At 42.3% G+C, this 24,860-nt stretch overlaps 1 protein-coding gene and 1 non-coding gene across 2 annotated transcripts in view; one reads left to right on the forward strand and one right to left on the reverse strand.

Annotated features, from left to right (window-relative positions):
* CLDN10 (claudin 10) overlaps positions 1-24,860 on the forward strand; it is a 1,179,064-nt gene that overhangs the window by 139,150 nt on the left and 1,015,054 nt on the right. The gene's annotated exons all lie outside the window — the stretch shown is intronic.
* Positions 8,437-8,509, reverse strand: TRNAF-GAA (transfer RNA phenylalanine (anticodon GAA)). Its single transcript has one exon. It is a non-coding gene; the product is annotated as a tRNA-Phe (tRNA).

Genomic DNA, 24,860 nt, shown 5'->3' on the forward strand with positions numbered 1-24,860 from the left:
CTGCACTGGCTACGCACAGGGGTCATGGAAGGGACTCCAGAAGCAGGACCATGGATTTTAGGAAAACATCAGTCCCATCATTTGCCTTCATACAGGGAAATGTATATAGTACCTCAATACCCGTTTCCTAGGTAATTTTATGGAGTCTACTTGCCTATCAAATTTCCCTCCAGGTAATCATGAAACTGACATGAAACAGACTGGCAGCATGTATGCTTCCCCTTTACCAGGACACATCATTTAAATGTCTGTGTTACTATCCAAGCACTTCAAACATTAGCATGTCTCCACACCGACCAAGAATTCTTGGGCATTCCATCTCTTTTTTTGAGACAGAGTCTCACTGTGTTGCCCAGGCTGGAGTGCAGTGGTGCAATATCGGCTCATTGTAGCCTCCACCTCCCGGATTCAAGCAATTCTCCTGCTTCAGCCTCCCAAGTAGCTGGGACTACATGTGTGCGCCACCACACCCAGCTAACTTTTGTATTTTTTTAGTTGAGTCAGGGTTTCACCATGTTGGCCAAGCTGGTCTCAAAGTCCTGACCTCAAGTGATCCGCCTGCCTTGGCCTCGCAAAGTGCTGGGATTACAGGTGTAAGGGATTACAGGGCCACCGCACCTGGCCTGTTCCATCTTTAAATGCCTATTCCCTTCACACAAGGCCACTGAGGATGGAATGGCAATTTTCTTTTCTTAATTATCATCACATACTGCCTCCTGCTTCATGGGTTCAATTCCCCACCTTTCCATTTGCCTGAGGCTCAATCGAAGGTCTCTGATTTTCACTTTTCTAACACTGAGTCTATCTTTAAGCAAATGTTTTGTTCTGGAACCAGCTCTGTGAAAAGCATTTAGGAAAACAAAAAGTTATTTACTTGCATGAAAGTTAAACAAGGGTGTCCAGGCTTTCAAAAGTCTAGCTTAAACACCAAACAAAAATAAACAGGAAACCCTGAAATAAACCCAAAAAACCAAAACACACCCACGTTCACACACAAGAGTACCAATGTTGCCAAGTTCACAATTTCTCTGTTCATGGTGGGAAAACAGCAATTTTGTCACAGTAGCTTATTTACAAAGGACGTTTTCATCCATTAGCTTTGAACTGGTCACGGAAAAAATTCTTTGACATAGAATAAATAACTTTCAGGAAAGTCTCATGGCTTCATTTATTATGGGGCCTCTAACCAGACAGGGTGATCCTGTTGGGGGGTTTCTTTCGGTTTATCTCAGGATGCCAAGTGCTTTCTGTTTTTGCTTGACTAGGGCACATGATTATGATGTGCACACTAACTCATCACAGCCACAGGGACAGATGCTGGTTTTGCTTCTAGTCATACTTAGTGTTAAGAGATAAGGAGGTAACAGAATTCATCCAGTGAGGCCACCACCCTTGTTGTCTCTACCCCTGTACACACCTCATGCCAATCCACCCCATTCCTTCTCGAACCATCAGCAGCAGCAAGCACAAAGAAACAACAACTCAGAAGATTTTTCAAACATGCCAAAAGTTGGCTAGCAGTTCTGTTTGAACACAGATATGGCTATTGGACAGCAGTTGTCTAGCTCACCCAATCTTGGATGGATACTTTCCTGTAACACAACTAGGTCAAACGATCTAATCACCCTGACCGAATGGTTCCTGTCTTTCTCTAACAGAACTCTCTCCTGCCTTTATCTAAGGGCATTCCTTCTTGTGGTATCTTCCTAGAAATTATATACTACTGAAAAAATAGTAATTTGAAAATAGTAACCATCATTCTCAGCAAACTACCACAAGAACAGAAAACCAAATACCGCATGTTCTCATAGGTGGGAATTGAACAATGAGATCACTTGGACACAGGGAGGGGAACATTACACCCTGGGTCCTATTGTGGGGAGTGGGGTGGGGGGGGTCAGGGATAGCATTGGGAGATATACCTAATGTAAATGACGAGTTAATGGGTGCAGCACACCAACATGGCACATGCATACATATGTAACAAACCTGCACATTGTGCACATGTACCCTAGAACTTAAAGTATAATAAAAAAATTTCAAAAAATAATAATATAATCAAATTACCCTTAGCTTCTTTTTTCTTGGCAAATCTAGTTCATATCCATTTATTGTTGTTTTTTAAAATGAATCTCTCTCCTAATCATGTTGTTATTCTTTCTTAACCCTTTCCTTTTAAGTTGAGTTAATCAAAACTGAACAAAATGGCCAGGTGCGGTGGCTCACGCCTGTAATCCCAGCACTTTGGGAGGCCAAGGCAGGTGGATCACCTGAGGTCAGGAGTTTGAGACCAGCCTGACCAACATGGTGAAACCCCATCACTACTAAAAATACAAAAATTAGCCAGGCGTGGTGGTGGGTACCTGTGATCTCGGCTACTCAGGAGACTGAGGCAGGAGAATCGGTTTAACCCGGGAGGCGGAGGTTGCAGTGAGCCGAGATCACACCACTGCACTGTGGCCTGGGCGACAGAGCAAGACTCTGTCTCAAAAAAAAAAAAAAAAAAAGGGCGCTATATGGATCTCATTAATGCAATGTATGAAAGAAGAACTAATACTTTATACTTAGAGCTCATGTTTCATTTTAGTACATCTCAAAAGTATGCTGATTTTTCACAACAGCATTCCTAGTAGCATGCATTTTTTTCTATTTATTTGTATTCAATTATGCCTCCTATCTCAAAGGATTATTGACAAGTTTAATGGGATTGTGTATGAAAAGTGCTGATCAGAATGCCCAGCACATAGAGAACACTCCATAAATGGTGACTGTCATTATTCATTATTTTTGATTATTTGGACTAGGGAGTCAGTGAACTATGTGGGGAAAGCGAGTTTGCTCAAGATGCACTATAGGAAATATTTAGGTAGTGAATAGCAAAATATTTGTGCTCCCTGCTTTAAGACAACTCATTATAGGAACACTAGAATTTACAGAGCTAAAGTGTGCATTTAGTGTCTGAGATGAAGAGTTTTTCCCTTGCTCAGACTGTCCAGCTTCATTTGCAGGGCTGTCTGCGGGCCCTCGCCTAAGCAGGGACTGCAGACGATCCTCCAAGATAATCCATTAGAAAAGGAAGCTAAACAATGTAATCCATTGTGACACTACATATGAAGGATGATTGTACAGGAACTGTATATTCCTGGAATCTGTAACAAATCCACACAGAAGTTTTATTTCTGGCCAATAACTCAACATCAAATAAATCTGAGATATGACAAATAGTATAACAAAAGTAAACTATAAACCACCATCCATTTAAAAGAGGATAAGTATGATCCAAGACTAATGAAATGAGCATTAATGTATGTACACATTGATTACACAAAAGGCCTTAATGAATTATTAAATACTCATCTGGTTTTATTATGTATAAAAATTATAGCAGCTTCACTATATCACAGTTCCGACCTAAAATGAATATAGTATCTAAAACAATTAAGAAATAAACATTTGCTCAGCAATACGTTTGTGTGTCATCTTAGAAACTCCCCAGACAAGGCATATGTCCCAGGTTTCTTTCTAAAAAGCTTTCCAAGGAAATTTGAGAAAAGACGCCTTTCTGCTCCCACCCCGATAAATTGCCTGAAGCAAGAGGAGACATTCACAACCTTTCTGCTGACAAAATAGCTGGGCTGAGCATTAATGCTTGTAAATGTTTCATGATGATGGTGTTCTTTCCCACTGAAAGCATTTCTTTTCTAAAGTAAGGGGTGACCCTATTCTCCCACCTTTCACCCTTTATAGCCTCCTAAGTTATAAAGTGTGATCGTGGCATCAGTTGGGTTCCCAGGAGACACCTGATGTTCAATCTTTCTCAGCCTTCACTCCTGGGAAGTGACAGTGTTTGCCATCTATTAGAGCACATCACACTTCAGAAGATGATAAAAATGATCAGATTACATTTTTAGACTTTTGCTCTTCAGGTAAAATATATATTATAAAACCGAATATGCAAATGGGCCATGGTCAGACCATACATAAAAACAGAACTGTGACCATAACCTGCCCAGGAAACCAACCCCTTATCTACAATAAATAGTCCAGCAAGCCCCTCTGCTAAAGCCAGACTTTCAAGAAGTCTGGGAAACAACAATCTGGGAAGCTAAACAATAACTTTTGTAATAATTAATCCCAAACGGCCAGCAATTGATCAATAACTGACAGCTTTCCTCATTTTTGTCCTCACTTCCAACTTAGGACCAACCACAAAAGGCTCCTTAAATAATCACATGGCTGCCGGTTCTCAGCCAACTCCAGCTTCCCAGACCAACACCCTCCAATTGGGGTACACCTGAAGCCATCCCTTGTGTCTGCTGTAAAGCTCTTCCACTCCCCTGACTGCCTTTGAGTCTCTCCCAAATGCCAGTGATGGTGGCTGACTTCCTTGCTATAGCAAGCTCTGAATAAACAGCCTTTGCTTTCTCATGTGGTGGTCTTCCTTTATTTCATATATATAACTGGTGTGTGTATTTTTTTAATGCTGCCCACCTGCTTCCCGATCACTCCTCCCTGCCACAAGTCCTGAAAAGCCTTCTCAACCAAAAAATAGAGGCCTGCCTAACTCCCCCACTTCACCCTCCCCTCCTCATGCTTCTAATGACAGGGATTCTCTCCTTGACAAATGCTAGCCAGGGTTCTCTGAGCCCCCTTCGAGACCAGGCCTCAACCCCCTCAGAGTGCCTGCTTGAGAAAGCCCAAGACTGCCAAAAAAATTCTATGCACCATCTGATGAAAGGCTCCTGGCACTTTCTTAGAGCACTTACTAAAAACGACTTACAATTGTGACTCCTTCCTCTGTCCCTTTGAGATGGCTGTGTATCTCCTACAAAGGCAATCAAGGACCTAAAAACCATTCCTTTACAATGTAATCATCAGGAAGGATAGAGGCAGTGTCTCCCAGTCTCTGGAAGGACAGAATCCAAACTTTGATCATTGCCAGCTAGCAGACACAGCTGCCTAATCAGCATTTACATGCGTCAATCCTTTGTCAGTTTTCACCTTCCTGACTCTGCTGAAGTCCCACTGGTTTCTCTCCCTTATCCCTCATTGTCCCTTCAAAATGCCCAGTCACCTCTGTACAAATCAAAGTTGAGTTCAGTTCACGCTGGACCCTCTTCCCTATTGCAATAGTACATTATGATTACCATCTGTCCTTACCACGTTACCTAGTGTCTGGTTTATCTTTGGCACTAACCAGGTGTGCGCCTCCATCCTTCCCCCACCCACACCAATAGCCAGTAGCTGGTCTTACTGTTTCAGCAGGGAGCTAGTCAGGCACCAGCAGGGCAGGAGAGCCCCTCTCCCCACCAAGGAATGTCAGGAGACCAACAAGTGGTGGGCAGGTGGTTGTTACACTGTTTCTCTAAAATGGTAATTGGTCGCAGCCAGCACTAGGGAAAGGCAGGCTCCAAACAGAAAAAACCTGAAACTGGTCATCAGCAGTTTCCTGGTAAGATCTCAGGAGCTGGGCGAGTAGGCTGAAGCATGCGCACTAAGAGGCAAAATGGCGGCTTTTAACTGGTACATGACCTTCTAGGAACATTCAGCTGGTAAAGGAAGAATGCCTCAAGTGAGCATGGGTACAATGCCAGTAAACACACTCTGCATGCCCCCCTCCCATGCACTAGCAGGCCACTGTGCATGCGACAGCCCACCCCAAGGGAAGAATTAGGGAAGAAGAGATGCAAGACCCCGGAAATGCCAATATATAAAACCCTACGTCAAAGGTCAAACAGGGCTGTTGATCTCTCAAGTGGCCCACTTAGCCCTCTTCCCAGTGTACTTTACTTCCTTTCATTCCTGCTTCTAAACTTTTTTTTTTTTTTTTTTTTTTTTTTTTAAAGAGACGGAGTCTGACTCTGTCGCCCAGGCTGGAGTGCAGTGGCATAATCTCAGCTCACTGCAACTTCCGCCTCCCGGGTTCAATGGATTCTCCTGCCTCAGCCTCCCAAGTAGCTGGTATTATAGGCTTGCACCACCACGCCCAGCTCGTTTTTGTGTTTTTAGTAGAGATGGGGTTTTCACCATGTTGGCCAGGCTGGTCTCAAACTCCTGACCTCAAGTGATCCGCCTGCCTCGGCCTCCCAAAGTGCTGGGATTACAGGCATGAGCCACCATGCCTGACCCTGCTCTAAACTTTTTAAAAACTTTCACTCCCGCTGTAAAACTTGCGTTCATCTCTCACTCTGCCTTATGCCCCTCAGTCGAATTCTTTCTTCTGAGGAGGCAAGAATTGAGGTTGCTGCAGACCCATCACTAACACTATCTTGGGCAGAGTGCTCAGACCTCAGGTTGTCTGAAATGAAAGTCACTGTCACCCCAGAACCTGTATCCTTTCCCTACTCTTTAGAAATGTGATAGCTGGTGGCACTCCTGTTAAATCTTTCCCTACTCTTGACCGGGCACTCTGGCTCATGCCTGTAATTCCAGCACTTTGGGAGGCCAAGGCAGGTGGATTACTTGAGGTCAGAAGTTCAAGACCAGCCTGACCAACATAGCGAAAACCCATCTCTACTAAAAATACAGAAATTAGCTGGGTGTGGTGGTGGGTGCCTGTAATTCCAGCAACTCGGGAGGATGAGGCAGGAGACTCCCTTGAACCCGGAACACCACTGCACTCCCGCCTCGGCGTCAGAGTGAGACTCCATCTCAAAATAAATAAATAAATAAATAAATCAAAACAACAACTACTACTCTCTCTCTATATATAAAATATATATAGTATATATAATATACACTATATATACTATATATACAATATGTACATATATACTATATATTTTATGTATATATACATATATATATCTCTTCTCTGGGTGAGGACCCACTGCTCCATAGAGCCTTTTCTGGTGAGCCAGATAAAAACTTTTATTTCCCTCATACAAGTGCCTGTATGTTTATTCACACCTTTCTTAATTATATATCTCAACAACTTTTCACTTACGATAACATTTAGGAGGTAGCAATGTTAGCTGCCTAACAGACATAGCTTATGTTTAATTCTTGCAACCCTGGAAAGGCTGTTATGTGTCAAATGGGGATAATAATATGTACTTCATAAGGTTGTTATGAAGAGCAAATAATGCTGGCTCCTAGTGGGAGGTTAGGAATTAACGTCCAATTAGAGAATGACTGAATAAGGGAGAACACACAGTACTTCATAAATATGAGTTTCCCTTCCCCCTCAAAACAGCAGAACCAGAAAATAAGCAAGACCCTAATGCATACATCTCACAATTGTCCTTCATCTGCTGTCCAGCAACCCGCCACCTCACTAAACTGACTATTCTATTTTCCAACGACACAAATATATATTTCTTATTTTTAAAATTTAGATCTACATCCCTGCAACTTCTCCCCTTGGGTCTTGGCTCAGTTCCCACCAGTCATACAAGATAACATCAGGCTTCTGGGCCTCCATTTTCTTGACTGTACGACACCAGTTTGGCCTTGAGGTGGGCTCCCACAGGTAGCCGGGAAGTTGATGCCCCTGCATACCCACGCCCACCCACACGTGAGAACAAAAAATCTCAGAAATAGTAATTTCGAGCACGTGTCAAAGTTCTATTTCAAGTGTGAAAAAGACAGCAAAAGGAAAAAGCTGGTTCACAGCAACAGTCTTGGGAAAGCAAGGGCTCTTTTAGAAATAGAAAGGAACGTCTAGAGTCGTGGCTTGTTTAAACACCCGCTGCCGGGCCCCACCGCCAGAGCTGTCTATCCAGGGCCGAGAATGTGCATTTCTAAGTAGTTCTCAGGCGGTGCTGATGCTGCCTACCTGGGGACAGCACTTTGAGAACCACCGGTGCAGACCCTGGCTAACGTTCTTTAGTCTGATGCGTCGGGGAGCTGTAAAGCTGCCATCCTTCACCGTTGGGCAAGTAACCTGGTGGCACCATCCCAGGGCGGGCCTCCATGCGCCTCTAACCAGAAATAACCAGCACTGGGTTCCGTTCACCGGCAACGCCAGGTGGGGGCCATCTGGGCACGCAGCAGTTTTGCTTTTTCTTCAAATTCGGATACTTAGAAGGAATGCGATGAACTTGGGATGAAGGTGTTCTGCTGGCCCCGTGGACAGACCAGACCTCCTCCCATTGGAGCCTCGGTTGTCACACCAGCCACCGAGGGGGCGCCTGGCCAGTCTCGCCACGGCAGCCTGGGTCGTTCGCGTCTCTGGGCGCCCAGGGTGGCTCCGGGTCCCGGCCCCAGGCCCCGCGGCGCGCAGGCGCGGAAGCTTCTCCGCGCGCCGCCAGGAAACGGCCCGGAAGCGGTTGTGCGCAGGATTCCTGCTCCTGGGGGTGGCTGGGAACGACTGTTTCATTCCTCGTTCACTCTTCAAGTCTCAGTTTTTGCTTGGACTTGAAGGAATGGGCCAGGGTATCGTGGACGGAGAGTCTTACAAAATTTGAGTTCTTGAGGTCAGGATTTAAAAGTAGCTGCCGAAACCCGGGATCGAACCAGGGACCTTTAGATCTTCAGTCTAACGCTCTCCCAACTGAGCTATTTCGGCACGCTTCTGGTTGCCTCCGGAGTAAACTATCACTGAGCGCTTTGCGTCCAATTGTCATGCTTGTCTTTTCCTGGTAATCATTTACAGCATTTCTTCCTTGTCCTGTTAAATGGTGTCGTCGGAATTCTTCCTCCTCACTCCTTCCCCGCTGCCACTAGGCGCACTGCACACACGCCTTACTTCTTCTTAGATCGCTCTCGGCGCGCGCAGCCGGCCGGCACAGCCCAGGAGCTGGAGCCGGGTCCCCATGGCTGCTCCTCGGGATGCTGGTTCAGTTCTCCTGGGGCTGGTCCCCGCGAGATCTGGAGCAGCGGAGTCGCCTCGGCGAGCTCTTGCCCAGGCCTGGTAGCCCCTTCCCGTCGATCCGCCCCCGCCTATGACTGTGCACATTTGTCTCCTTGCTCCCGGAAAAGTTCCAGGCCCCAGGTGAGGAGCCGTGTAGGCCCAATACGATTGGATGTACGGGGCAGGAAGCGTTAGTCTGGCCTCTGGAGAGGAGTTTGCAGCCCGGGAAATGTCCACCTTCATCATCACCTGTTTGCATGGAGCCTGACTGGCAAATAAATGCTTAGTGAGCTCACTAACGATGATTATTCAGTCAATGCTAGTTCCCACGCGAGTCAACAAACGCTTCTGAAGAACCCACTACGTGCCAGGGGCAGACATTCTTTACTTCCCAAACACCTTACTTTTTCCATTTTTAATTTTTGTCTCCAATTAAATTATTATCTCTCAAGGCAGGGATCTTACCCTGCTCTTTAGAGCTTTGCATTTAAGTGGAAGCTTCACAGCCAATTTGGATGGATGGATAGATAGGATAGATGGATGGATGGATGGATGGATGGATGGATGGATGGATGGATGGATGGATGGATGGCTTCAAATGCGAAAGAGAAAAAAATACAAAATTAGAAATGTTTGCAATCTCTATTTTCTCCGCCAAGCCTCCTCCGTTATAAGAAAGAGAGTTTCTTTCTGGGTTCCTTTATTGTGCCAAATCCAAAAAAGAGCCGAGGCGTTGATGGTATAGTGGTTAGCATAGCTGCCTTTTAAATTCAAAAAAACCGAAGAGCTTCCGATTTAACAGAAGTCAGCAGCTAAGGATGAGAGAGAGACCAAAGAGAACTTGGGGCTGGATCGAGTTCAGAGAAGGGTTTGGGGAGCTTGGAGTGGAAGAGGGAGAAATTTTGGGCAGCCGCCGTGTGAGGATCGTACATCTAAAAAGAGATGGGAAAAGAGGCCTTTAGCAGGCTTTCTTGTGTGTTCTGAATGTAGCTACCTTTCCCATTCTCCTCAAAACACTGCAGGCAAGACAAATTATTTTCAACGACTCTTGGGCTACCGGCTGGCTACTCCTTACTGGATTGAATCATGAGATAGCTCAGCTTCTTAAATTTTACAAAAGTTGTGTCTTTGGGTTAAAATCAAATCTAGGAAGTCTCAAAATATATGTTAGAGAGTGATGGGATAACACATGTACGGACTGGGACATGGTGTTAATGTCTAGCTTTCTTGTCTTCTAGTCACAACTGCAAACCAGCCACTTCATGCATTGTCACCCAGGAAATCAAATCCTGGGTGACTAGGAAAGTGGCAGATAAGTTTCGATGGGATTTAGTCTGGGCTGGGGATGGGTAGCAAAGGTCCAAGCAGGATCTAATGGAAAATGGAGGAAAAGGGTAAGAGAAAGAGGAGAAGGAAGAGTGCAACCAAGAAACATTGTTTTGTGATTTAATGTGATGAGATCCCTTGGCAAATTGTGAGATAATAGACACTACATTGTCATAGTGATCATTTGTTTAGTAAAAGTTGATTTTAGAAAGTAAGTGTTGTGAGAGATGTCGTGGATAAGCTGGGTGTCCAGGACAGTGCTTGTTTATATATGTTGTCCCGGAACTCTCCGTGGTAGTAGCCTTTTCACTGTTAAACAGTTAAAAGTAAGGTCGGGCGCAGTGGCTCATGCTTGTAATCCCAGCACTTTGGGAGGCCGAGGCGGGTGGATCACTTGAGGTTAGGAGTTCAAGACCAGCCTGGCTAACATGGTAAAACCCCGTCTCTACTAAAAATACAAAAATTAGCCGGGCATGGTGGTGCGCACCTGTAATCCCAGCTACTTGGGAGGCTGAGGCAGGAGAATCAATCGAACCTGGGAGGTGGAGGTTGCAGTGAGCTGAGATTGCACCACTGCACTCCAGCCTGGGTGACGGAGCGAGACTTTCTGTCTCAAAACTATTTTTAACAACAAAAATAGTTAAAAGTGTTTTGGAATGACTGGAAGATAAATAAACAATGTGATCACCTACTTTATAAACTTTGTGAAAGCCTCAGCTTGATGCTTTCCAGGTTTCTCCCCAGGTTTTTCCCCAGGTTTTCCTGTTAGTGAAAAGATCTTCAACATCAACCAGTATTTATTGTTGCTGTTTTACAAAGGAGACTGAAAGTTTCTGGGACTTAGTGCCATGGTTCCAAAACTGCAGTGAAGAGCCCTGGGTGGCTGCAGTGAATCCACAGGGCACTGAAGAATATTTTACATTTTGAGAGTAACATAGGAATGCTTGGCACCTGTGGAACACTATGCAAACTACCCAGTAGTTCATTATTTCAGCAAGAGATTACATTTCTATCAATGATGTCATCTCTTTCAGCATGATAAAAAGTACCCATGAATCAACAGGGAATATGAAATTAGGGTTGAGATGTCCAATCTGTTTCCAAGCTTAAGAAATTGTACACTGTCCAGGATACACACATCCCACCAGTAAGTTAACTAGTTAACTGTGGCAAGAATGAAATTAGGGAGTCTCTCTGAGCCTACTCTGGCTTGGGAGGCTGCCCTTAAAAAAAAAAAAAAAAAAAAAGAATGACATGAAAATGTAACTTTTCTTTCAATTACATGTACAATATTTTTTGAAGTGGCTACGAAGTTGTTGGACATAAATCCTTATTAAGTTGTTTGAACCTGAGTACTTAATAAAAGAAATTGCTCGGCATTTCTTTTGGCCTGGGGGCATTGGAAAAAATTACTGAGACAGTAAGAGCTGTCTGTGAACAGAGAAAGTGAATAAAAATTATTATGAGTTTGGGGAAAACCTTGCTTTACTCAGCAAGATTGCAGTGGCAAGAACTGTCAGAACATGCAAGGAGACCAAGCGCCACAGGCTAAATAAAGTGAAGTGAAAATCTGTGCACGCACATCACAGTAAGAAGACACAGGTGATAAAGAAGTTGGCATTCAAAATGAGGATAAAGATGTTGAAGAAGACTCTGTGTTGAAAAGAAACTGTGTAAGCTGCAGTCCTGTTTTCCAAATGAGCTCACGGATTTTGGCCAACTCCAGTCTAATTACCTATGATTAAAAAAAAAAAAAAAAACTAATTATGAGAACTAACTAGCAGATCTGAGAATAATAAAACTAAAGAGAGTATGTTGCGTATAGTTAAAACAGCTAATAAATTTTTGTGGGTTTTCTTTTTGTTATTTGTTTGTTTGTTTTGAGGCGGGAGTCTTGCTCCATTTATTGCCCAGGCTGGTCTTGAACTCCTGGGCTCAAGGGATCTTCCCAGGTAGCTGGGATTACAGACATGCACAACTGTGCCCCTCTTCTGAAAAAATTTTAAATGGCTGTTAATTAATCTCTCCTTCAGTTTGCTCCTTGGGATTCCACAGTGCACATGCATACACACACACACACACACACACACACACATTTTTGGGGGCCTCTGATTTTAATCAATATTTCTCAAAAGTATTTTTAAAATGATGGGGGTATGTCAAAAGGACCTAGGAACCAGTTTGAAGGGGCTCCTACTGGCCAACACTGGGACAATCTGAGCATCAAAATAAATAAGAATATTAATGAATTATTTACCCTTTGAATAAAATAAAAGTCCTTTAGTACAATAATTGTGTGTGGTGGATGCAGGGGAGGAATTGAGGACTCACAGCTGAATGAATTGTGCAGGCTGACAAATTTGGAGGTAGTGGTAGCACTGGACATCACCATTTTCCAAACATCATAGTAAAGGTTGATTCAGTCAAGAATCATCAACGGATGTTAAGTCTAAGGAGGGACAGTTAAACAAGGAGCAGGATCATTGCATGGCCTCAAAGTATTTCTCCACAGATTGCTGAAACTGCACGGTGGAGAAAACGGACAATGCCATGATCCGGTCATCAAAATTAGCATCACCAATGTAGAACATTCGGTTAGCACGTGCCTTCTGTTGTGATGCCCTGTAAAAGACACAAAACACACAGTGTTCCAGGCAGGGAAGCAGGACCTAAGTTTAATCATGGAGCAGCATTATACAAACCCCAAGTAGAGGTCGTCCTAGTGAATAAATGGCCAGTATTATTCAAAACTGTTAAGTCACGAAAGCAAAGAAAAGCTGAGGAACTGTTCCATAGGCAAGGAGGTGAAAGAAACACCACAACTCAATGCAATGTGTAATCCCAGACTGGTTCCTATTCTGGAGGAGGAAATGCTTTAAAGGGTGTTATTGGGACAACTAATGAAATTGGAACATGAGCTGCAGATTAGACGAGAGTGTTTTATCAATGCGAAATTTCCTGAAGTTGGCAACCATAGTTAGGTAAGAAATATCCTTGTTTCAGGAAGTACATACTGAAGTATTAAGGGATGAGAGACAATCCACTCTCAAATAGATTCTGAAAATAAATAATAGTATGCATACATATGATTATATATGTAAACATACACACACACGCATGTGTATATATGAAGAGAATATAAAAAATAGAAACAAATATTAAAATTTGGTGTATCTGAGTAAAAGGTATATGGAACTCTTCTGTATCATTTTATAACTTTTCTAAAAATTTGAAACTCAGACCAAGCACGGTGACTCACACCTATAATCCTAACATTTTGGGAGGCCGAGACTGGAGGATCATTTGAGCCAAGGAGTTTGAGGCCAGCCTGGGCAACAACTCTGTCTCTACAAAAAAAAAAAAAAAATTGGGCCGGGCGAGGTGACTCAGGCCTGTAATCCCAGCACTTTGGGAGGCCAAGGCAGGTGGATCACTTGAGGTCAGGAGTTCAAGACCAGCGTGGCCAACATAGTGAAACCCCATCTCTACTAAAAATACAAAAATTAGGCAGGCATGGTGGCGCCGGGCCTGTAATCCCAGCTACTTAGGAGGCTGAGGCAAAAGAATTGCCTGATTCCAGGAAGCAGAGGTTACAGTGAGCTGAGATCATGCCACTGCATTCCAGCCTGGGCAACAGAGAGAGACTCTGTCGTAAAAACAAAACAAAAACAAAAAAAATTTAAAAAATTAGTCGGGTGTGGTGGTACACACCTGTGGTCCTAGCTACTTGACTTTAATGGGTGAGGCAGGAGAATCACTTGAGCCTGGGAGGGTGAGGCTACAATGAGCTGTGATCATGTGATCACACCATGCACTCCAACCTGGGTGACACAGTGAGACCCTGTTTTAAAAAAAAAGAAAAAAGAAAAAAAAAAAACCTCAGATTTGTTTTTAAAATAAAATAAATAAGTAAAAAATGTTTGGTGGTCTTCTTGAGCCAAGACAATTTCAATTAGAATCATACTATAGCTAAGAGCTGGAAGAGAATTTAGCGTTTATTTTGCCTGACCACAAATTTTACACTAATGTTTTGGAGACACTAATCAGTAACTTGCTTGAGATTACCGTATCGGTCTTCTTGGGCTGCCATGACAAAATACCATAGATTGGGTGGCTTAAGCAGCAGAAATTTATTTTTTCACATTTTGGAAGCTGGGAAGTCCAAGATCAAGGCTTTGGAGGACTGGGTTCCTGGTGAGGGCTCTCTTCCTGGCTTGCCGAGGCCACCGTCTCTATGTGCCCACATAACCTTTCCTCCGTGTGTGTATGTGTGGAGAGAGAAGGCTTCCACATCTCACAAGGCCATCAGTCTCTAATCTATCAGATTAGAAACCCACGCTTACAACCTCTTTAGCCTTCATTTCCTCCCGAAAACGCTATATCCAAATACAGTCACATTGGGGTTAGGTTGTCAACATATTAACTTTGGGGGGACATATTTTTTAGTCCACAGCAGTTACACAAACTGATACAGCGCTGACTGCTGACCCATAGAGCATATTCTTTACCTTGCACCAAATGCTCTTAATATTTTTCATAAAGACTCTGTTTCAATGAAAAATTGGCGTGAGAATCAAAAACCCAAACTTGAATCCAGGGTTAGGGACCAGTTTTTTCCTGCAGATGCTTTTTTAAGGGCATGGTATGCTTTTTGAAGGAAGTTGTTTGATGGATACAAAGCGATTCCTCCGAAGTTATATATTAAAGTTGTAACTTAGAGAAGAAGTATTTTAAAAAATTAACAGATTGCAAAGATCATCATCAGTGTGCTGAATTGATCCAAAAGAAGTTAATTTATTTAAAGCCATTAAACCGCAAGTCCATAAAGACCTTATTGTTTTTTGTTTTTGTTGAATCACATACATCAATATCAAGCCTCTGGGTATACTTACCAGGCCAGAAACAATTAAGTAAATTATACTCAAAACAACCTACCAAGCTTTTCATATGTTCTAATCCAATCCTCCCACATCCATCAAGCAAACGCCTAGCTAATCATGTGGATTTTGCACAATACCCTACAGGCCAGAAAACTTGGATTCTAGAACTTGAGTTTCAGAGGCTTGGATGCTCTTTAAATACTTCTTAGCTTAATTGCTTGTCTCTGCCTTTTGATGAAGTGGGCCAGACTCCCAACAACGTTTCTATCCCCATCTCCTCATCTTCCCACCCTACCCTTATTCAACCATGAAGGATAAGGCCTGATTATTCACCTAGAGAAATCAAATGAAATAAATTTAACACAAGAGTTTCCTAAATCCCTTAATAATTCCAAAAAAAAAAAAAGTCAGAAAGCCTAAATCGGCCAGTCTCCTCCTTTAACCCACTGAGGTACACAGCTGATGTTCAATGACCAGGGGCTCAGAAAATGAGGCCACGACTCAGAGAAGCCTGTGCACTTTGGTCCTGTTTTCCTTTCAACCTCCTGGGGGCTTCACATTCTTGACTTTTGTAGGGACTTGCAACTCACTAAAATGGTATAAAGATTAAACTGAAGACATTTGAGATACAACAGATGCAGCAAGAAGCCTTTTGTGAGCTTCTCTCATCTGAGGAAAGGCACAGCCTTCCAAGAAGGAAGCTGCCATAGTCCTCTCTGTCTCTGGGGGAATTTCCAGCAAGGAAGGAGACTATTAGCACTGGGATACAAAGCTGCATAAGCAAACATTATCACAGACTGTCCTACCTTCCATTTGTTTCCCTAAAGCCATTTGTCTCTCCTAAAAGCTCATATATCTCCCACGGAAGTCCTCTCTCTCCCTCTTTCCCCCTCTTAAGCAAGTATATAAACCCTTATCTGTAGCTGTTCAGCCAGCCTTTTCATTTGAATGTTCCCACATGCGTGTGAGTTAAAATTTTTCTCCCATTAATCTGTCTATTTTCAGTTAATTCACAACCCCTACCACTGCCCACTGAACCCTAAAGGCAAAGGGGAAATCTTTCCAACACTTTCCATCGCTTTCATCCACTTCTCTAGTCCTGTTTATTTATTATTTATTTATTTGTATCCCTTAACTCCATCTCCTCCCACTGGCCTATTCCTCACACCCCTCACTTTTTTTTTTTTCTTTTTTGAGATGGAGTTTCCCTCTCGTGGCCCAGGATGGAGTGCAATGGCACGATCTCAGCTCACTGCAACCTCCACCTCCTGGGTTCAAGCGATTCTCCTGTCTCAGCCTCCCGAGTAGCTGGAATTACAGGCACCCACCACCACGCCCAGCTAATTTTTGTATTATGAGTAGAGATGGGGTTTCACCATGTTGGCCAGGCTGGTCTCGAACTCCTGACCTCAGGTGATCCACTCACCTCGGCCTCCCAAAGTGCTGGGATTACAGGCATGAGCCACTGTGCCCAACCCACACCCCTCACTTTTACTCAGAAATGTAGTGTTTAGTATAAAAGTCTTGGAGTCAAGGCAGCTCTTCTCCACCCTTCCTCCCTATCTTCATTGCACACACAGGCCAGGATTCTTCTAGAGGACTTTAGTGTATGGGCAGGAGAGGGTGGCAGGAGGGGATAGTGGAGTTTTGCAGCTCTCTGTGGTCAGGGCGCAGGCAGGACTCTAAGGGAAGCCTCACTGAACCCACTGTCCTCAGTCCTTCTGTGGTTGGAGTGGTCAGGGCACATGTCCAGGACTCTTCCAATTAGTGGGATAGAAAGCAGGGCCCTAGTCCAAGATTCTACCACTCAGCTCTCTAGCCTATTCTCCTCATTTGCAGTTGGAAAAGTTGACTCCGATTTTCCCAACCACACAAGCTTACATACAATTCAGAAAGGAATAAAACTGCAACCCAGCCCTTTCGTTCAACATGTGTTTCCCATTGATGCCTGATTCTTTCCCGACAGGCAGGAAGGAATCTATCAAACCACAGGCCAAAGAACCCTATTCAGACACCACATTTTACCCTCATGACAATAATTACCCAGATAGTTGGATAAGGAGAAATGCTTCAGTTTGGGAATGACTGATGCTTCCCTGCTTGCCCCCCACACCCCCCAAAAAATGCAAGAAATAAAATTCAAGTGCTGTTCTTTGTCCTAATAAGAAATATACAAGGATATCCTATCATATTGGTGCTAGTGTAATATTTACAAAATGTAAGGGACAATGCCTCTATCCCATGTGTCAATCAGTGAAATACCAGAGAGGTTAATGACTCCCAGTGTGACCCAGTTATCTGGTGACAGAGGTAGGACTAGAACTTAGGTCTCAGACCCCAGGTCAGAGTTGTTATACTTGTTTATGCTTGTTTGTCCCTATTTAAGACCAACCTTATCAGAATAGAAGTTTGCTTAAATTTATGGTAACATATACTTCGGGGATATTAAGTTTCAAGGCAAATGGTCTTCCCGGCTTTACTCAGTGCTGAATCTTGCTGCTTACACTAAACTGGCGCATTCCCTGAGCCCATGAAGAATTTCTATGCCAATCTTGTGAGATAGGAGAATAGGCTCTGAAGGCAGGGAACATAGGCCAATCCATGCTGACTTCTTAGAAATAAATCAAAAGGAAAATCCCAATTTTCCACTTCCAAGTAACAAAAGGACCACAGACTACTTCCTTTGCAACTCCCACTTTTCTGCGTGGCAGATGAAAAACTGAAAGTACTTTTGATTGGTCCTCTCTCGCAACCAATCAGGTTGGTGGCAGGCCAAGTCTTTATTTGCATAGGAGTATAACGTTATAACTTCACTTTAGTCTCTGATTGGTCACTTTCCACAACCAATCAGAAGTTTGCATAGGGTGTAACTTTGCTTCAGCCTCTGATTGGTCCCTTCTTGCAACTAATCAGACTGATCACAGACCACTACTTTATTTACATAGGGCATACACTAACCAATGGGAAACCTCTAAACGGTATTTAAATCCCAGATAATTCTGTAATCGTCGGCTCCCACCCTGTGGAGTGAAATTTTGTTTTCAATAAATCTCTACGTTTGTTTCTTCATTCTTTCCTTACTTTGTGCGTTTTGTCCAATCCTTTGTTCAAGACGTCAAGAACCTGGACATCCTCTGCTGTTAACACTTGTTTTGAGACTCTTGAGGCCTAATTACTTTCAATTAAAAATCTAGGGCCCAGAAAGGGACATGCTGGGAATCATCTATACTTCAGTGTAAACAGTCTTTCCACCCGTCTTTGGGTGGGTCTTTTGATACACTGTAATGTAATACACATAGCATTACCTATGAAGGTTTCTTGCTAAAAATGTTTGATCTGAAACTACTTAAGCCTCCAGGTAGACTTAACTTCCAGTTTATATGAAATTGAGAAAATGGAGAAATGAGTTAGATGACACCATGAAGAAATAACCAGATATATCTAGAATATGAGGCACTCTCTAAGACATCTCGCCTGCTGGTGTGTTCAAAAATGTCAGTGCCATGAAGAAAAAAAAGACCACATCAAAAAGATATAGAGACAGCTCTATGTTTAACAGACTGAAAATACATTACCAAAATATGTGAACCTTTATTGAATCCTGCTATGAAAAAAAAAAAAAAAAAAGCTGTAGATAAGATAATTTTGGGGGAACATGGATAAATTAGAATATGTATATTAGGTATTAGAGAATAAAATATATGACTTCATTCTCTTAAGTATAAAAATAATATGGTCATTAGGTAGGAGTATGCTATTGGTTTCAGAATATTTGTGCTAAAGTATTTAGAAGTGAAGTATCATGACATCTACAACTTATTTTCAAACACACACACATTTCCACATACATACACACAAAAAAATCAATATGATAAATGTTAACAATTGTTAAATTCAGGTAGAGAAAGATATCTTTCAATTTTTCTGTACGTTTTAAATTTTTCATAATAAAAATTTTTAAAAATTAGTCTTGTCTTACAGATCCTAGAAATTTTTGGATTTCAATCCTATTTTCCATTAAAGACTGAAGAACTTTCCTTCTTAGTAATAGGAGTTTAGGCATGGAAAGGTGATTAGAGATACATTTTGTGAAAATGAACAGACCCTTCCCCAAATCCACAAACGGCCTAAGTAACCTCTTTATATCTTTATTGCTAAGGCTTGTCTTGCACATACCAAGATCATATTTTTAATTCTCAAGTCAGGATATGTGGTCTGGCAAATGATTTTTTTTTTCTTGCTTCTGCTTTTACACATATGAAAGCCTTTTAAAGAAGCATACAGATCAAAACATTTATAGATATAATTTTTTATTTGTTTAATAATGAATCATCTTTATTTAAAAATCACATAAATGAAATTATGCTGTTTCAAGGATTTCAAATATACAGTTTCCATGTCTTGTAGTCAACTCCAATGTGATTTACAGCAAAATCTTTAACTTTACAAGGTCAGCTTAATAATCTACCATAATGTATGTGAGGACAAAAATGTCTTCCTTGTCTTTTATTTTTAACTGTTAATTTCCTTTTTGAATCAGGCTTTGAGTTGTAACCTTCACAATTACTAAGGAAAATCAGATTGCAGTAATTAGAATACTGTAGTAACATCATCTAAAACTATGGTTTGATTAGTCCATTAACTTAAGCAACCACAATTTCAACTCCTGAGAAATTTAAACCGATTTAATGTAAGCTATGTGGTACACTATTCCCTTTTTATGATTGCTGAAATATCTGCAGAATAAGTCAGAGGTAGCATACTTACTTAGAATATTACAAGAGCAAAAGAAAACCCTGCAGGCCGGGCGCGGTGGCTCAAGCCTGTAATCCCAGCACTTTGGGAGGCCGAGACGGGTGGATCACGAGGTCAGGAGATCGAGACCATCCTGGCTAACACCGTGAAACCCCGTCTCTACTAAAAAAAATACAAAAAAAACTAGCCGGGCGAGGTGGCGGGCGCCTGTAGTCCCAGCTACTCCGGAGGCTGAGGCAGGAGAATGGCATAAACCCGGGAGGCGGAGCTTGCAGTGAGCTGAGATCCGGCCACTGTACTCCAGCCCGGGCTACAGAGCAAGACTCCGTCTCAAAAAAAAAAAAAAAAAAAAAAAAAAAAAAAAGAAAACCCTGCAGAGCAGCAAATCAATTTAAGAGAAATGTGCATTTTCTAAATGTTAACACACGGAGCTTTCATTTGACATCTACTATCCAAATAGCTAAAATGACCACTTTCCTTTAGAAATTTTTCTTCTGGGCAAAGAAACATTGCTTTATATTTTCACTTAAGTTTATTCAATTAAAAAAATGTGAAGGGCAGAGCTCCGGAGCCATTACATTTTTAAAATTTTCTGGAAATAGAAATTTTTTTTCAAGAGCCTATTTGGCTTATTTTAGGTACAATTTCTCATCTCTGTAATTTCCATTCAGCCTTATAACCTAAAAACATGCTTTTCCTCCTCTCCTATCCCTACAGTTAATTCTCACAACAATCTTCATTAACAAAGCAATGTTTTCATTCCAAGTCAACAGATGAGGGACTAGGCAAAGTATAGAGCTGTTACTAGACATGCAATTGGAGAGCTTTCCAGAACAGGCATACCTTGGAGATATTGTGGATTCAGTTCCAGACCACTGCCATAAGGTGAATATTGCAATAAAGGGAGTCACAGAAATATTTTAGTTTCCCGGTACATATAAGCTATGTTTACATGATACTGCAGTCTATTAAGTGTGCAATAGCATTATGCCTAAAAACTGAATGTATGTATCTTAATGAAAATATTTTATTGCTAAAAAATGCTAACAATCATCTGAGCCTTTAGTGAGTCATACTGGAAGGTCTGGCCTTGATGTCGATGGCTGCTGATTTATCAGTGGTTGCTGAAGACTGAGGTGGCTTAAAATAAGACAACAATAAAGTTTGCTGCATTGACTCTCTTCTGTGAAAAATTTCTCCACAGCAGGCCATGCTGTTTGATTGCATTTACCCACAGTAGAACTTCTTTCAAAATTAGAGTCAATACTCTCAAACACTGCTGCAGTTTTATCAACTAAGTTCATGTAATAGTCTAAACCCTTTGTTGTCATTTCAGCAATGCTCACAGTATTTTCACCAGGAGTAGTTTCCATCTCAAGAAATCACTTTTTTTTTTTTTTTTTTTTTTGCTCATCCATAAAAAGCAACTACTGATCCACTGAAGTTTGATCATGAAATTGAAGCAATTCAGTCACATCCTCAGGCTCCACTTCTAAATCTAGTTCTCTTGCTATTTCCACCACATCTGCAGTTACTAACTTCCTCCACTGAAGTCCTGAATCCCTCAAAGTCATTCATGAGGGTTGGGATCCACTTCTTTCAAACTCCTGTTAATACATTTTGACCTTCTCCCATGAATCATGAATGTTCTTAATGACATTTAGAATGGTGAACTCTTTTCAGGTTTTCAATTCACTTTGCCCATATCCCTCAGAGGAATCACTCTCTATGGCAGCTATAGCCTTATAAAATTTATTTCTTAAATAATAAGACTTGAAAGTCAAAATTGCTCCTTGACCCATGAGGTACAGAATGGAAGTTGTGTTGGCAGGCATGAAAACATTAATAGCCTTGTGCATCTATATCAGACTTCTTGGGTAACTAGGTGCCTTGTCAACGAGCAATGATATTTTGAAAGAAATCTTTCAGTCATCTAGGCTTTGTTGTATAATTTCTACAGCACAGTCAGAGTAGATTTAGCATAATTCTTAAGGGCCTTAGGATTTTCAGAATGGTCAATGAGTATTGGCTTCAACTTACAGTCACCAGCTGCATTAGACCCTATTAAGAGAGTCCTCTGAAGCTCTGAAGTCAGGCATTGACTTCTCTTCTCTAACACTGAAAGTCCTAGATAGCTCTCTCTTTTTTTTTTTTAGACAGAGTTTCGCTCTTATTGCCCAGGTTGGAGTGCAATGGTGTGATCTCGGCTCACTGCAACCTCTGCCTCCCGGGTTCAGGCAATTCTCCTGCCTCAGCCTCCCAAGTAGCTGGGATTATAGGTGCCTGCCACCAAACCCAGCTAATTTTTTGTATTTTTAGTAGAGACAGGGTTTCACTCTGTTGGCCAGGCTGGTCTTGAACTCCTGACAGCCGAATCACCCACCTTGGCCTCCCAAAGTGTTGGGATTACAGGCGTGAACCACTGCACCCGGCCCAGATGGCATCTTCTAATAGAAAGCTGTATTGTCTACATTGAAAATCTGTTGTTTAGTGTAGCCACTCTCATCAGTGACCTTAGCCAGATCTTCTGGATAATGTGCCGCAACTTCTCCACCAGCCCTTGCTACTCACCAAGCACTTATATTACAGGAACAGTTTCTTTCCTTGAGTCTCATGAACCAATCTCTACTAGCTTCCAACTTTTCTTCTGCAGCTTTCTCACCTCTCTCAGCTTTCACAGGATTGAAGAGTCGGGCCTGGCTCTGGATTAGGCTTTGACTTAAAAGAAATGTTGTGGGGCGGGCGCGGTGGCTCACGTCTGTAATTCCAGCACATTGGGAGGCTGAGGCAGATAGATCACTTGAAGTCAGGAGTTAGAGACCAGCCTAACTCCTGGTCTCTCTTGGTGAAACCCTGTCTCTACCAAAAATACAAAAATTAGCTGGGCGTGGTGGCAGATGCCTGCAATCCCAGCTACTTGGGAGGCTGAGGCAGGAGAATTGCTTGAACCTGGGAGGCAGAGGTTGCAGTGAGCCAAAATCATGCCACTGCACTCCAGCCTGGGTGACAGAATGAAACTCCATCTACAAAAGAAAAAAAGAAATGTGGATGGTTTGATCTTCTATCCAGAAAACTCAAATTTTCTTCACATTAGCAATAAGGCTGTTTTGCTTTCCTATCATTCATGTGTTCACTAGAGCATCTCTGTTAATTTCCTTCAAGAACTTTCCCTTTGTATTCACGACTTGGCTAACTGGTACAAGAGGCTTAGCTTTTGGTCTTTCTCAACTTTTAAAATGACTTCCACACTAAGCTCAATCATTTCTAGCTTTTGATTTAAAGTGAGAGATGTGTAACTCTTTACTTGAACACTTAGAGGTCATTGTACAGTTTTTTGTTTGTCTTTTAGAGAAAGAGTCTTGCTCTGTCACCCAGGCTGGAGTGCACTGGCACGGTCTCAGCTCACTGCAACCTCTGCCTCTTGGGTTCAAGCAACTCTCGTGCCTCAGCCTCCTAAGTAGCCGGAATTACATGAGCGCCATCACACCGAGCCAATTTTTTTTTTTTCTTGAGATGGAGTTTTTACTCCTGTCACCCAGGCTGGAGTGCAGTGGCATGATCTCGGCTCACTGCAACCTCTGTCTCCCAGGTTCAAGCGATTCTCCTGCCTCAGCCTCCCAAATAGCTAGGATTACAGGCGCCCAGCTAATTTTTGTATTTTGAGTAGAGACGGGATTTCACCATGTTGGCCAGGCTGGTCTCAAACTTCTGACCTCAGGTAATCCATCTGCCTTGGCCTCCCAAAGTGCTGGGATTACAGGTGTGAGCCACTGTGCCCAGCTCATTGTAGGGTTATCAACTGGACTAATTTCAGTATTGTCTCAGGGGATAGGAAGGCCCAAAAAGAGGGAGAGAGATGGGAGAAAGGCCCATCAGTGGAGCAGACATAACACATAACATTTATTAATTAAGTTGGTCATCTTAAATGGGCATGATATGTGGTGTCCCCAAACAATTATACTAGTAACATAAAAGATCACTGATCACAGATCACCGTAATATATATAAAAATAATGGCAAAGTTTGAAATGTTGTAAGACTTGCCAAAATGTGACAGAGATAAGAAGTAAGCACATGCAGTTGGAAAAATGGCACCGATAGACTTGCTCGACTCAGAGTTGCCGCAAATCTTGAATTTATACAAAACATAATTATCTGCAAAGCACAATAACGTGAAGCACAATGAAATGAGATATGCCTGTCGTTTGGTGCCAAGGGAAAAAGATGAAGAACTAGAATTGCTTCTTTTGCTCTTCAAAATTGACTTAAGTAGAGATAATACAAAGGGGCTTCTACTTCCTAAATTTGGGATAGAAAGGTTACATTGGTAAAATATAACATTTTTCATCACTGAGTAACACTATTTTTAAGAGTATGCCAATTAAAACATAGTAAGTTTAGCTATAAAACACAACAGTATTAAAAATACTATTAAAGCGAAGGAAGGATCCTAGAACAATTATTCAAGGATAGAAGTTTCTATAAAGAAGCACCACAGTGAGAATTAAAGACCAACCTTCCTAAACAATAACAAAATATAAGTGAAATCAGATATAAGACTTGCAAAACTGGTTCACTTCTTTTTTTTTTTTTTTTTTTTTTTTTTTTGAGACGGAGTCTCGCTCTGTCGCCCAGGCTGGAGTGCAGTGGCCGGATCTCAACTCACTGCAAGCTCCGCCTCCCGGGTTTACACCATTCTCCTGCCTCAGCCTCCCGAGTAGCTGGGACTACAGGTGCCTGCCACCTCGCCCGGCTAGTTTTTTTTTTTTTTGTATTTTTTAGTAGAGACGGGGTTTCACCGTGTTAGCCAGGATGGTCTCGATCTCCTGACCTCGTGATCCGCCCATCTTGGCCTCCCAAAGTGCTGGGATTACAGGCTTGAGCCACCGCACCCGGCCCTCACCTCTTTCTTAAAGTGTGAGATTTGAGCAAGAAAGTAAGCTTTATGTAGTCAAATGGTGTTTGACTACAAATGGTGAAAATGCAGGAGATTCTGCCTGGGATGAGGAGGGAGGGGGAAATGTGCATGTGAGGAGGAAGAAGGAAAGAGAGGCAGAGAGAAATTGAGAGACAGACAGACAGTGGCAAAGACTCTGCTCTTTAAA

Source organism: Macaca thibetana, chromosome 17, assembly GCF_024542745.1.
Source record: "Macaca thibetana thibetana isolate TM-01 chromosome 17, ASM2454274v1, whole genome shotgun sequence".
Classification (NCBI taxonomy): Eukaryota; Metazoa; Chordata; class Mammalia; order Primates; family Cercopithecidae; genus Macaca; species Macaca thibetana.